This window comes from Monodon monoceros, unplaced genomic scaffold (genome assembly GCF_005190385.1).
Source record: "Monodon monoceros isolate NGI ecotype Baffin Bay Population unplaced genomic scaffold, NGI_Narwhal_1 Super_Scaffold_11, whole genome shotgun sequence".
Classification (NCBI taxonomy): Eukaryota; Metazoa; Chordata; class Mammalia; order Artiodactyla; family Monodontidae; genus Monodon; species Monodon monoceros.
In genome coordinates, this window is record NW_021703767.1 from 11,429,845 (window position 1) to 11,445,202 (window position 15,358).

At 43.1% G+C, this 15,358-nt stretch overlaps 2 protein-coding genes across 7 annotated transcripts in view; one reads left to right on the forward strand and one right to left on the reverse strand.

Annotated features, from left to right (window-relative positions):
- The window catches only part of ITSN1 (intersectin 1), a 231,947-nt gene extending 218,904 nt beyond the window's left edge, over positions 1–13,043 (reverse strand). For 2 of the 3 annotated variants that reach the window (XM_029214104.1, XM_029214103.1), the window contains exon 1: positions 12,746–13,043. The gene's annotated coding sequence lies outside the window, so the exon portion shown is untranslated. The remainder of the gene's footprint in view (positions 1–12,745) is intronic. The other variant, XM_029214102.1, reaches the window with a different exon arrangement.
- A 643-nt stretch (positions 13,044–13,686) lies between these two features.
- The window catches only part of CRYZL1 (crystallin zeta like 1), a 34,561-nt gene continuing 32,889 nt past the window's right edge, over positions 13,687–15,358 (forward strand). For 3 of the 4 annotated variants that reach the window (XM_029215135.1, XM_029215136.1, XM_029215133.1), the window contains exon 1: positions 13,710–13,769. The gene's annotated coding sequence lies outside the window, so the exon portion shown is untranslated. Of the gene's footprint in view, positions 13,770–15,358 lie in introns of all 4 variants that reach the window. The other variant, XM_029215132.1, reaches the window with a different exon arrangement.

Genomic DNA, 15,358 nt, shown 5'->3' on the forward strand with positions numbered 1-15,358 from the left:
GGTCCCAGCTGCAGGTGGAAGGAAATGAAACTGGGGGAAACTGACAATCTGAGATAAAAGGAAGAAGGTCCAGGAACTAGAGTTTATGGGTGGAATTGTTGTAATCAGAACATGTGAAATATTGATAAATCATGCTGCAGATATATAATTTAAAAAATAAGTGGGAGTTCCCTGGTGGCTTAGTGGTTAGGATTCCAGGCTTTCACAACTACGGTCTGGTTTAAATCCCTGGTCGGGGAACTGAGATTCTGCAAGCCATGGGGCGTGGCCAAAAAATAAATAATAAACATTTTTTTAAAAAGTGCAACATTTTTCAAGATACCATAAGCTCTCACCACCTACTGTTATCGGTCTCTTAGAACAAAACAAAACAAAACAAAACAATTAAAAATAGACCCATGCCCTTCTGAAAAAGGTCAAACTGCTATCTTTCCTGGAGTCTAATTTAAAAAAGCAGATGGCTGAAGAAAGGATATCCCCTTCCAGCTCCAAATTTTCCATAGTATACACATTTCCCCAGCAGTTCCAGATGAACCGTAAGTTAGAAAGCCTCCAAATACACACCAAGAGAGAATGCTAACATACCTTTAGGCATGGAAAAAAATCTGACAAAATCTATAATTATAGAAGTAGTCAAACTAGTGAAATAATGTCCACACTTCTAAACCAAAGGTGATCTAACCAGATTAGAGATGAGCTGCCCAAACTTCATCATATCTAGAGCAATCACAGGACAGTAAAATATATTTTGTTTTAAAATGAATGAACAATACAGATTCTTGGGCAGCATGTTGAACATTTAAATTTAAAAAGTAAGCTTTATTGAGAAGAAAGTGCATATATACTTTGGATTGCTTTGATGTCGTTGTATTATTGTTTTATTAAAGACTATCACTCAAAAGGAAAAAAGAGGGTCACCATCAGCCCCTTTCTGTCAGATCACTGTATATGATGAGTGTGTTAGCCTGCCTGGCATTCTTTCTCCCCCTAATTGATCCCACTTTCCCTCCTTCTGCTAATTCCAGGAGTCTAGCTACTGACTTTACAAACTGGTACAAAAGGTGGACCCAAAGGCCCAGGACAGCCAATGAGAGTCCTGCCTTCCCCTGGCCATGGTGACTGGTTCAGGCACATGATCAAGCCAGGCCAATCAGAACCCTTGGACTTGACAGTTATGTGAGTCAATACATTTCCCTTTTTTTCTTAAGACAATTTGTGCTTCTTCCGCTTGCAAATGAAAAAGTTCAGATAAATACAATTATGAATAAGGAGAATTACAGCACCAAACATTCTTCCTTCTCTCTACTACAATTCTTTCCTTCTCTTCCTATCATTCTTCATTTTTTTCCCCTCCCCATCCAATGCCTTTAGGATAGTGGAATATTTAAACTTAGCACTGAGTACTTATGACATCACCATGAGACAGAAAGTTAATCTAAGAATAAGCCTAGCCCCAGGTAAATTATACTGTGATTAAATTTCTTGATATTTAGATATTAAAGTTAAGAGTCTTCTTTCACTGGCTGGAACAGAACACGCTTGAACAGACCCCCTATACAGATGCAGTATCATGTTTTTCATGAGGTCAAACGGTTATATGTATGTGAAGGGGAGTAACTCCACTGAAATTCTAGGGCATTTGGAATTAAGTTCAAAATCTCTTCTTTTCTGTTTTCCCTCAGCTAGAGATCTGAACTGGCTTAAAAGAGGTCAGAGAGGGCATCCACATTTGCAAAATGGCCTTTCCAATAAAATCATAATTGCCTGAATTAGCTTAAATTTCTGCACTTCTGTGTCTCTTGCTGTCTTTAATTTTTTTTCTTTTTTTTTTTTTTTTTTTTGGCGGTACGCGGGCCCCTCACTGTTGTGGCCTCTCCTGTTGCGGAGCACAGGCTTCCGGACACGCAGGCTCAGCGGCCATGGCCCACGGGCCCAGCCGCTCCATGGCACGCGGGATCCTCCCAGACCAGAGCATGAACCCGTGTCCCCTGCATCGGCAGGCAGACCCTCAACCACTGCGCCACCAGGGAAGCCCCTAATTTTTTTAATTTAATTTTTATGTTACATTGGAGTACAGTTGATTTACAATACTGTGTTAGTTTCAGGTGTTCAACAAAGTGATTCAGTTATACATATACATATATCCATTCTTCTTCAGGTTCTTTTCCCATATAGGTTATTACAGAATACTGAGTAGAGTTCCCTGTGCTATACAGTAGGTCCTTGTTGATTATCTTTCTTTTTTTGGCTGCGTTGGGTCTTCGTTGCTGCGTGCAGGCTTTCTCTAGTTGTGGCGAGCAGGGGCTACTCTTTGTTGCGGTGCACGGGCTTCTCATTGTGGTGGCTTCTCTTGTTGTGGAGCACAGGCTCTAGACACGCAGGCTTCAGTAGCTGCAGCATGCAGGCTCAGTAGTTGCAGCACGCAGGCCCTAGAGCATTCGGGCTTCAGTATTTGTGGCACGTGGACTCAGTAGTTGTGGCTCGCGGGCTTTAGAGTACAGGCTCAGTAGTCGTGGCGCATGGGTTTACTTGCTACGTGGCATGTGGGATCTTCCCGGACCAGGGATCAAACCCATGTCCCCTGCACTGGCAGGTGGATTCTTAACCACTGTGCCACCAGGGAAGTCCCATCTAACTTATATATAGTAGTGTATCCTTAATTTTTGATGTTGCTGTTATATGGAGAAAATAATAATAAATTCACAACCTCCTCAGACGATAGTCAAGAAATACAAGAGATGAGGTAGGATTATAAAAAGAATATAGAGCTGAAAATGAAGACAAGGCTTAGATCAGAGTAACAGAACCCAACATCAGCTGGCTTCAACTAACACGTGTGTTCAGGGGAGGGGGGATGTAATCATAAGAATATAGGAGGACTTCACAGAACTCAGGAACAGGAATGCAACCAGCTCCAGAAAAAACTGGAAGAGTTCAGGTAGTAGTTCTCTCTTCCTGCTTCTCTCTAGATACTTGCTTTATTTTCTCCATCCACAAACCACCTTTATCTGTCCCCAGACACAACAGCAGAACGCAACTGCCTATAACTCCCAAGTTTTTACGTTATGGCCTGTGAACACATTGAGGTCAAATCTCCAGGAAAGGACACTGATTGGACTACCTTGGGTCAGGGTCCCTAAACCTGGTTCAATCCTCTGTGTCTTCTGTGGGAATGAAGAAGTATGCAGGGGAGTGGATGTCTAGGTTAGAGGACAGTTAAGGGATTCGTGTTGAGTCAGGCAGACACTCCAAAAGTTCCCATTACACATTCCCAGGGTTGTACCCTGGTCTTCTCATCATCAAAATAAAGGAAATGGTCACCAAAGTCTAGAGTTTAATAGAACTTAAGAGAATTAACTGAATTTAAGAAATGAGAGGGTAACTAGCATTCACCACTGTTTGGGGAGTTCATGTCAGTAAGAAATACAAGCCAAAAAATTAATTATAAATTCTAGAAATAAAAAGTATCTTTTATAAATATGATGGTCTACATGAAAAACTCAAAAGAAATGAAAAAAATCATGAGGTCTTGGAGAGCTGAGACCTTTGTCTTGGTTCAAGGCTGGACACCTAGAGCAATGCCAGGCACAGAGCACGTGCTCAAACATTCACTACACCACTGACCAAACTCAGAACTTCTCACCTGTAGATCTTTAACATGGGTTAGAGGTGTGCTCAAGGTACTGATGCCCTCAGGTTTAGGGGATGATGCCTGCCATTAGTACTAATTACTAGGACTGATGTGGTACAAATATTATATAATGTTAGAAAGGTTGAGAAGCACTGAATAAATGACCAAAGCACTACTGGAACTCAGAGTTCCAGCAAGATGGCTGGTTACCAAGTAAATCTGTATAAGGCCAATAAGCATTTAAATGTTCAACTCATCAGCAGTACCAAAAAATGCAAGTTAAAACTAATAAAACTGGCTAAGATTTTTTTTTCTGAGATGGTTTTACCCAACGCTGGTAAGGAAACAGTAGACAGGTACACACTGCCGAGGTAGCATACGGTTAAGGCTTGGGAATATATTCCAATATACTAAGTGAAAAACACAGGCTACAAAACTATATATATCTGAGGTTATAAGCTGGCAAGGCAAAAAAGACTGAATGCAGCCCTCAGGTATGCTTTGTTTGAACCCCAGCGTGTTATTAAAAATTGTGGCCCACATAAAAATTGGGAGATTTCTTATTAAATCCATATTTCTAGATTTCCAGCTTCTCTTAAAAAGCTAGAAGGTGTAGTAACACCAAGATGCATCCTCCCAGGGCCACAAATGTCTGGGAAGACTGGCCCTGGGCTGCCCCATCCATGGGACCATCTTCAGTCCCCAGAGTCCCTAACATGCCTTCATGTCTCCCAGACTGAATACAACTAAACTTCTGGGTAATTTGAGCAAGCTGACCCCTCACAGGGTATGGATGGTCATTATCTCTGGACAGTGAGATTCCAGATACGCTCTTTTACTACTTTATCTGAATTTCCAAAAGTTTTCTTCAATAAACATGTATTGCTTTTGTAGTAAGAAAAACATGTTACTTTTTAAATTACCAAATCACAACTGCAATATCACTTAATCTAATGAGATCAAAACAACTAAAGATAATAGATAATGACTATGGTTTAAAACTAACAGAACTAAGGAAGTAACGTAAGGTTACAATTACTGCAGTATTTCCCTCCCTTTGATACTAATTAAAACACCAGGTTGGACAGACAATATTAGCATTTTACAAATAAGATCTTCCTCAAAATGAATAGCTTCTATAGACACTCAATTCATAAAACAGCTATTTTTAAGGATTCATTTCCATATATTTAAAGTTTCTTTCACCAAAAAATGTAAACAGAAAAATCTTTCCTATCAGAAACCTATAGTCATAACTCAATTAAATTAATGGTTAAAAAGTTAAATAATTCCTGATCTTTATTTTACATTGTTTTATTTTATTTGATCCATAAGAATAGTGGTTTTATGGGGTTCTCTTTTCCTCAGAGAACTTCAAAAGTTTATACAAATCACTATTCATCTCACCCCATCAAAGAGTAAATCTTATTACCCTCATGGCAAAGAAAAAGTACAAGGCCAGGTAGAAATGTCAACTTTCAGATAACTGAAAGCAGGGTCAATTCAACATTTCTCTCTTGCTCTCCTCCAATCCACTCCCACATGACATCCAGAGGAATCTATTCAAACAAAAGGTACTCCCCTGCTTAAAACTGAGGTTGGGGGCTTCCCTGGTGGTGCAGTGGTTGAGAGTCCGCCTGCCGATGCAGGGTACACGGGTTCGTGCCCCGGTCCAGGAAGATCTCACATGCCGCGGAGCGGCTGGGCCCGTGAGCCATGGCTGCTGAGCCTGCATGTCCGGAGCCTGTGCTCTGCTACGGGAGAGGCCACAACAGTGAGAGGCCCGCGTACCGCAAAAAAAAAAACAAAAAAAAACACTGATGTTGGCTTCCTACTTCCACTGACTCTGAATAAAATCCAAACCAGCTCCTGTCTCCTTTATTCCTCACCTGTCTCTCCAGTGCTCACCTGACCTGGGTGACTCGGGCCTCCAGGTAAACAGAGCCTCAAACACTAATCTATTCAACATGCCAGCATGCGACTGTTGAGTGTCCACTGTGCACCAGACACTGTTCTAGGTCCTGAGGATAAGGCAGAGAGGAACGCAGACATAACTCCCTGTCTCGTGGAGCTCACACCCTAGTCAACTCCTCTACCAAGTTCTCTCCCTCCTCAATTTCTCTAATCATTTAAAGAATATTAAAACAGCAATTTTAATGACAATATCTCAAGGTATCTGAAAATAAGCAGTACTACCTATAAGAGACATATTATTATTTACTGACTTTGTTTAATATTATTTATTGTAAGTGAAGGAAAGAGGAGAAATAAAGGAGGGTGTACCTTTAACTACTGAAACTTGGTATATATACCAGGAATGGTACTAATTTTTTTGTCAACTTTTCAAGGTTTCTCTCATTACTAGCTATACAGCTTTTATATGTCAGTGATCAAAATGGAATACCCTAATTCTGTAAGAATGGAACAGTTGAGTTTCAAATGATTCCAGAAACTGAAAGATTACTTGCTTCTAAAATCTATTATCCTAAGATTACAGCAGAAATGAATTGATTTTTATAAAACAGTGGATCTACAACACTCTTATTATAGATAATGCACAGGAATGGGTGTGTGTGTGTGTGTGTGTGTGTGTGTTTATACAATCTCTTATAATACAACACATTACCCTTGTTAGAATAAAACTGCTCGGGAAATTTGCCTCAGAGAGAGGTGATTAGCCCTCTACACACACACACACACACACACACACACAAAACGAATGGCTCCAATGACATCTTGTTTCCAAGGTTTTATCATAAGAATCAGTGTCCTTCGTAACCAGGTTGGTGAAAGCATGACACTAAAAGCCAGTTGGCCTTGTCCATTTCCCTGTATCCACCAGTCACCAGAAGGACTTGCAGACAAAATGCTGGGATGAACAAAACCATCCCTGACAGAGAAACAAGTCAAAGGGTTCACCAAGGCACACAGGATCCAAAGCTGGCCCTCCTGCATTAGCATGGTGTACAAGAGTTCCATTTCCCTCCCCCTTCCTTTTTTCGGGAATGACTTAACCAGTGACAAACCTAGTGAACTGTTTTCATTTTTAGGAAGAAGAATGGGATGTTATTGTGACCAGTTTGGTGGTGTGATATGGAAAGTCAGAAAATTCATACACCTGTCACAATGATAGCTAACTTTTTTTTTAGCTGCATTAGGGAGAAGACGTTTAATTTTAACCACCAAGGATTAAAGAAAACTTTGACCAACTGCTATGACCTTGTTATTGAGTTCACAAAAAAGTTCGTTTGGGTTTTTCTGTCAGATGTTATGCAAAAGTCCGAATGAGCTTTTTGGCCAACAATATTTTCTCAGATTCAGCTGAATCCGAAACTCTACCGCATCCCTCAGTTCACCTCCTGGCTCCACCACTGGATGAGGAGTAAAGTGCCCCCAGGACCACTCCCACCCGGCCTGGGTGGAGCTCCAGCCCTCACAACAGTGAGAGTGGGTTTTGGTGTCCAGCTTAAAACTGAGCGGTGGTTGTCCTGTCTGACTGAGCAGCTCAAACTCAGGCCAGAGAGCTGAAGTCAAAATGATTTCACCAGCCCTCTCTCTGGGCAATAAGCTAGTCAGGTAAGCTGCCAATCATTAGTCCTACTAGAAAAAGGTGAAAAGAGCAATGATGAATTCAAACAGATTAGCTTACTGGAAATTCACCTGTTAGAGGGCTACAGTCATGAGCAACAAAACTTTAATGATATTCTACCATCACACTTATGAATAGAAGGGTTTTTTTTTTTAAATGGTCTCCCAATGGATGGGTGACAGCTCTCTACAGTGAGGCCTTTGCATTCCTGAACTGAACTTCCACTGGGCACTTCAAATCTCCAAACCGGCCGACAGAGAAATGTTTGGACAGACTCCCGGCTGTCTCCCTAATCACACTTCTGTACGTTGTCTCGTGTTTCCAAGGCAAGTCCACACCACAAGTAAACTGCTTTTTCCAATTTCGCTAGTCTTCTCTGTGACTCTAATCCTGTTTCTCACGCAGGGGTGCTTTAGGAAAACCACTACAGAGGAAAGGGTAGCACACTGCTTTGAGAGGTGGGTGCTAGACAGGACATGAGGCTTGTTTATGTGCTAACTTATGCGATGAACTCCTCAATGAGAGGGCTTCAAATCTGTGCCCCACCTACTTAATAAATTAATGCACGCCAAGAAACTGCTAGGTTATTTCAAAACAGAAATCAGGAATGTAAAAAGTACCCCCAGTGCCATACAACATGTGCAGGAAATAGGCAATCCAGCGCTGTGGCTAAGAGTTTGGGCTCTAGAGTAACAAATCTGCATAGCCACTTGCTGGCTCTCTGTTACTTAACTGCAGGTACCTTGGTTTCCAAGTCATATTCATCTAAAGAACAGAGAATTTGTGAAAATTAAGTGAGTTAATGCTTATAAAATGTTGTAAATGGACTCAATAAATGTTAGCTATCAGGAATTCCCTGGCTGTCCAGTGGTTAGGACTCCGTGCTTCCACTGCAGAGGGCACAGGTTCAATCCCTGGTCTGGGAACTAAGATCCCACAATCCACCCAGCACAGCCAAAAAAAAAAAAAAGTTAGCTATCATTGTGACAGGTGTATGAATTTTCTGACTTTCCATATCACACCATCAAACTGGTCACAATAACATCCCATTCTTCTTCCTAAAAATGAAAACAATTCACTAGGTTTGTCACTGGTTAAGTCATTCCCAAAAAAAGGAAGGGGGAGGGAAACGGAACTCTCATACACCATGCTAACAGTGTAAATTGCTACAACCTTTCAAAATGACAAACTGGAAATATGTATCAAAAACTATTAAACCATAGCATGCACTTTGATCCTGCAATCACACCTCTAGAAATTTATCCTAAGGAAAAAAAATCTCAAAAGTATACATAGAGATGCATGGAGGATAGTCATTGCAGAGATACTGATTATAGTGGTGGAAAAAAAATAAACTAATGTTTAATAAAAACAAATTGGTTAAATTATCACAGACCCATAAAATGGAATATTATTCAACTACTATTATAACTGACTATACAGACATGAAAAGATTCACGTAAGATGTTAAGAAAAAAAGTACAGGTTACAAAACAATCATGTATAGCAGGATCCCATATTTGCTACCAAAAACTGTATATAAATAGCCACATGCACAAAGAAAAAGGGTCTGGAGAGAAATGTATTCAGGCAGTGGACCTCTAAGTATTTTATCGTTTTCTACTTTTTGCTGTTCTGTATTTCAATTGTTCTACCATAAACATGCGATTCTTTAAAATACAAGGGATTATCTAAACTGATTATTAGTTTCTTTCTGAAATAATACTATTAAGCTGAAAGTGACGACAGGTTTATCTTTATTTAGAAAAAAATTTGCATAGAACTTGATGTTTTATTAAATACTTTTAATGTTTAGTTATTGTTATAATTTAAAAATTATACATATTTAGTGCAAGAAATTAGCAAGGGACTTCTTTTTTAAGCAATGGATTTCTATTTACTACCATAAAGTACAGTAGTACAAAAACTGAGCGGACTAGCTAGAGTTTCATATATTTTTATATACCTCAACTTTTTATGATCATCGTAACTACCATTTATTAAATGAATGTATCTGAAGAACTTAAGCAAGCACTTAGAAGTATTAAATTTTACTACAACTATTCCCATTTTCAGCTGAGAAACCTGAGGCACTGAGAGGTTAGGTGACTAGATCAAAGCCACAGACTATGTGTGGTCAAACCCAATATTCTCTAGATGTTGCACTCTTAACTATCCATCCCCTCAACTACACAACAGAAGCTGTTATTTATGGGACTGAGTCCTGTGCTGGACTCTGAAAAAAAGGAATGAAGGTCATATGTTACGAGGATGAAAAATAAAATCAGAAAACATACCAGTTTTCTACATTTTTTGGAAACCAATTTTTATTGCATTATGTTGGGCTTATCATAGCTTATAAAATGGCATTTTAATGTAGTGATAACATAGTAATTTACCACTATACTGTGACTTAAATTTATATTTTGAGTCTAAGCAAACATTTTGCTAGGAGCCTTCTTTCCAGCTTATCGCCTTGAGCAGTCTAAGCTTGGGAAAGGTTCTCTCCTTTCAGAGCCAACCAAACTTACAGAAATGACTGGGGTACAGTACTTGCGGCTCCAAGCTTAAAATCAATGACTACAAAGTGATAAGATTAACTTTACAAGTAAAGGTTTAAAGACGTGGCCTCACTGTGATGTAATTCACTCAAGTGCTTCATGAAGCTCCTCCAGGCACTCTTCTAGGCACTGGAGGTACAATGATGAACCAAAGTCTCTGCCCTTCTGAAATTTATATTATAGGTGTGTCACATACCTGAATGTCATAGTTTTTTATTAGCAGCCTAAGGGATAAAAGTTATTGTCTCTTGAAAAAACTTGCTATCCTCTTCAAAACATGGTCTTAGGACACGCTCAGTGAGAAGGAAGCACAATGCCAGTGGTTCTCCAACGCTACTGTGCAAGAAAACTTCCTGGAGAACTTGCTGGAAATCAGATTCCAGGAGTCTGTATTTTTAGCAAGAACCTCAGGCAATGCTGATATAAGTGTTCTGAGGTCCAGACTTTGAGAAACCTGCCAGTAAGTGGAACCATTCAGAAGAGAATGATCATTCAGAATAGAAAAACTCTATGGCAGTGGAATGTGAACTGAGTAATATAAACCCAACCGACCTGTAATTAATTCCCTATAATTCACAAATCTAGCAAATTAAAAAGCTGAGTAAGGGCTTCCCTGGTGGCGCAGTGGTTGGGAGTCCGCCTGCCGATGCACGGGACACGGGGTCGTGCCCCGGTTCGGGAAGATCCCACGTGCCACGGAGCGGCTGGGCCCGTGAGCCATGGCCGCTGAGCCTGCACGTCTGGAGCCTGTGCTCCGCAACGGGAGAGGCCGCAACAGTGAGAGGCCCGCGTACCGGAAAAAAAAAAAAAAAAAAAGCTGAGTAAGAGTAGAGGGATTTACCAGCACCGCCTTCTTAACCCCCATTATAGATTTGAGTTTGCCTTAATCTAGTTATTTGGGGAAAACATGAACCTAAGCAGAATTTTACTACCAATATTAGGGATAAGCATTAACAAAAAGGAAATTGCTAGTCAACTGCAAAAAAGAAAATTAGCTAAGAGAGACAAACATTTCAGGGAACTAACTTGCTACCACTCATTTTATGCCCTATTTCACAATGCTTAGTATCTGAACAATCCACAGGGTTCCAAAGTACATCAAAAATTTGTTCATTTCCTCTCTTACTCAGGCAGAATAATAATAGAGTTTTGTGAAGGTACCATGTGCCTCAGCAATTTCAATAGATAACATTCTTAGATAAAGAAATGGCCTTTAAAAAAAAGTTGTATCAGAAATGCTCCTTACTGGAGCTACTTAAAGAAGTTTTAAATAGTTTTTAAACCATCACTAAATTAGTGTCCCTCATTTCTCAATTTAGACTACCTAAAGTTTCTGGGTTCTTTACAAACCTCCTACAGAAAGAACTCAATATTTTAAAATGGTTTTTTCTTTAGTAATAAGCAAACAACCATCAAAACAACATAAATGTTTCAAGTAAACTATTAAAAATTTGAGAACAAAAACACATAGTATTTTGTTCTCAGTGACAGGTAGAAATCATAACTTTGGGGGCGTTTAAGCTTCTGCACCTTAAGTCATCTAAAAATAAAGGTATCCCAACAAATACATTCCTCCTATTTCAGAGGTTAAGAGTAGCACTACATAAACCAGCTGGCCTACTGGATCCATGGCCCCAGTTCCTTCCCTCAGATCCTGTCCACCACATAATCCATGAGATCTCTGAGCCTGGTCTTCATCCTTTCAAAGGGATTAGTAAAAACTGCCTCCCCGTTGACAGAACTGAGATTTTCCAGATGCATTTTTTGGTATAGTATTTGTTTTTAGTATCTATACTTTTTATTGTACTTGTTTTTATTATCTATACGTTCCAACCACGGAAACATTAAGAGTAGGATGCCAGCAGATAAGCACAAAGAAACGCAACTGTCCGGAGTCTGCATGTATTTAAAATTTCAGGCTGGTGCTGCCTTCAGAATAGCAATGATGATGGCAAAGTTCTAAAGGAAACTTTCATATTAAGAGGCCATCAAAAATCTCCATAGCCTTCAACTCAACATAGAAGCCGCTAATTTATTTCTTCAAAAGCAACGCCTTTAGTCTGAATCACAACAAAAGATGTCTATAGGAAATATAATCTACGAAGTTGCCTTCTAATCCAAAGGCAAACAAGGAGTAAAGGAAGGCGCAACCCATTCCTCGTTGGTTTCCTTTTCCTGGGGATTCTGATTACATTTCCTCGTTCAAGCAAGAGCCGGTAATTGTGCCTTCGGTCCACACCGTAAAGCCGTGTCTGTGCGTAAAGAAAGGAAGGGGAACGGCAGACACCGGGGAACGGCAGACACCGGGGACGCGCTCCCACTGAAAGGAGAGCCGCTTTCCGTTAAATACCATCAGAGACAGCCCCAGCAGGAGGACTCAGGGCCAAACGGCATTGACTGTCCTTCACTGACAGGGATTTTGAAGGCACAGGAGAGAGAAAAAGGGATGAGCCGGGGACTCAAGGCCGGGGGAGAAAGGCGGGAGGCGCGACGCCGCTCCCCGCGAGCTCCGGATCCCCGGGAGGCTGGCGGGGAAGCGAGGCTTGGCCAGCCCGCCAGGCTCAGGCGGCCGAGGACAGCGAGGTCAGCCCTGGAAGGACCGACCGCCCCACATCCCCCCTGAGGAAGGAGGGACCCCGCTCGCCAGCCACGGCTGCAGACGCCCATTCAACCCGAAGCCCGTCCCGTAGCCGCCACCCCCTCAGTCCGCCGCGGAGCCCTGGCCTCCCGGCGCCCGCCAGCCGGCCGCCCCACCGCAGCCCCCGGGAGAATAGGATGGACGAGGCACAGGGTCTGCGGGTGCCGCGCCTCCCGACCGTGCGGCAAAGGGTGAAGGGCGACCGGAGGGACGCGCACCGGCCCGGGGAACGGGCGCCCCAGGCGGCCATCGCGCCGACCCCCGCGCCGACCCCCGCCCCTGCCGCCTTCCCGGTCCAGGCCGCCGCGGTCCAGCCCGCTCCTCACCTCATCTCCAGGCGGGTCCACGCTGCCGCCCCAGGGACAAATCAGTGCAGCTCACTCGCAGCGGGAGGGAACGCAGGAGCCGCAGCCCTGCACACCATCCCCGCCCGCCCGCCTCTCCGTACGTCCCGGAGCCCGCTCGGGATTCTCCCTTGCGAGCCGCCGTACTACGGAGCAACCAAGCTGCACTCCCTCCCCTCTCCTCTGCTCTTCTCTACCTCCTTCGCTCCCTCGCTCCCGCCTATCTCCTCATCTCCCTCAGCTGCCTCCCCTGCTCCCATCCACCCCTCCATCTCCGCCCCCGGGTGGGTGGGGACAAAAAATCTACCAATCGAAAGAAGGGGCCTACACCTCTTCACCGCCCCCTACCTCTAGCCCCGCCCACCGCGGGGAACCAAAGGAGGGGCAGCTGAAAAAAAATGAAAGAGGACGGAGTGACAGCCGAATAAACCAATCAGCAAGTTCAAAGGGGGCGTGACCTGGGCTCTCCTTCCTCCCCACCCCCTTTCCTGAAGGCGTAACTAGAGACGTCAGGTCTGGGATATTCCTGACGGGGCTTAGGCATATTTTGTTCCACGATTTCGGTGCATTTCTCCGTTGCCGTGCGAGGCGAGACACTAGTTAGGATGCATTCAGCTAACTAACGGAAAGTGTTAAAGGAAACAACAATGTGGAGGCAAAAGGAAGGCGGGGCACAGTCCAAAGAAGATGATGGGGATACGGTTGGAATGAGGAAGGGTGTGGTCTTTAACTGATATTTGCATAAAACTGAACCCTTCGGCAACTAGGACTTCGCGCATTTATTGGTAGCCCCTAGTGCATCGCCTTAGAGCATGCCGGGAGATGTAGTTCCATGTTCGGTTGCTATGGCGTTCCCTACAGCCTCGGGGAGTCCGAGAGCCTCCGAGACTGACGAGCGGCCTGGCCAATGGGAACAGCCTCTGGCCCAGAGGGGGCGGGCTCTCTGCAGAAGGACTCGAAGGTGGCTGTGGTAAAGGTGCAGGCCGTTGGAGCCGCTCCGAGGCAGGTGAGTGCCGAGAAACGCGCTGCGTGTCTTGGGCAACCGGGCCTTGGGGGAGAGAGCGGGAGACTCCCCGGCGAACCGTCGAGCCCTGGGGCGGATGGTGGTTACCGTCCTCAGATCTCTCGGGCCCAGGCCTCGCTTAGCTGAGGCCGCTGAGGGGCGGGTAAGACTTGAATTGACTGACGATTTCCTGGTCCTTACAGGTTTGGATGGTAGATTTTACCTCAGTTTGTATCTCTCTCCACATTTATGGAGGCAGAAGTCTGGAAGTTCCCTTCCCCTGAATCTCCCAGGTTGGATTTCTCCCCTTCCTGCATCTTTTTGTTCCTCTACTTGGAGTTTCTTTTTCTTTCTACCTCACTCCTTCCCTACCGCCGCTTTCTCCTCCACTTTTCTTTTTCGGTGAGCACTTACTTAAAGCCAGGGTATTCGCATTTATGTAACTGTAGGGCCAGGTTTGTCCTCCAGAGTAAGCTCAACAGAGGAACACTGGAGCAGTGCGTGAGAACCACCTCAGAATCATACTGAAGCGCTGATGCTGATTGTGTAGGTCTGGGCGGTCCTGAGAATCTGCAGTTTGACAAGCTCGCCATCAGCTCTGAGTGCAGATTTAATGAGAGCCACGTTTTAAAAAAAGAAAGAAAAAAGAAAAGAAACATGAAATTAATTTTAAAGTTTCATTTAACCCAGGATGTCTAAAATATTGCCATTTCGGGATTTCCCTGGTTGTCCAGTGGTTAGGACTCCGAGGTCTCGCTGCCAAGGGCCCCGGTTCCATACCTGGTCTGGGGAACTAAGATCCCACAAGCCACGCGGTGTGGCCAAAGATAAAAAATAAAATATTATCGTTTCGATACATAATCAGACATTTTAAAATCGAGATATTCTTCATTCTCTTTTTCTTCATATTAAGTCTTCGAAATCTGATGTGCATCTTACACTAACAGCACATCTCAGTTCTGACTAGGCACAGTTCAAGGGCTCCTTGGTGGCTAGTGGCACAGATCTAGATGATATCATAGCCCACGGCCAAAATTAAAAGGTGTTAAAACTCAAGTTGCTCTGGACAGAACCCCTTGCTGCTCTGTGAGATGGGCTTTGGAACTCTTGATATTTTACAGGTTCTCTGCTCAGTTTACAGAAATAATAGTAAAAACAGTCAACGTTTATTGAGCACTTACTGTGTGCCAGGTATTGTACTGAGGGCTTTGCATGTATTTTTTTAAGCCTTACAGTACCCCTTTGAGGTAACTACTGTTATTATTCCTGTTTTATAGGTATGGAATCTGAGGCCCAGAAGGTTAAAATTATGTAGCCCAAGTCATACAGTGAATAAGTAGGAAAGCCAGGATTCAGGGTAGGGTCAGTTATGACTTCTCAATATATCCATCAATCACTGCAGTGTATAATTATTACCTTTTATCACTAATTTCACCTTATTGATGCCTCTGCTCTAGATGGCAGAGGATGAGACATTCAGATTTGAAAGAGAAGGTTCACCATACAAGGCAAAGTTGCCTGTCAGTTGCAGTGAAATATTTTGGTAGTTTTACAACTCTCTGTGCTGTGCATTCAAAATCACAGTTCTAGAT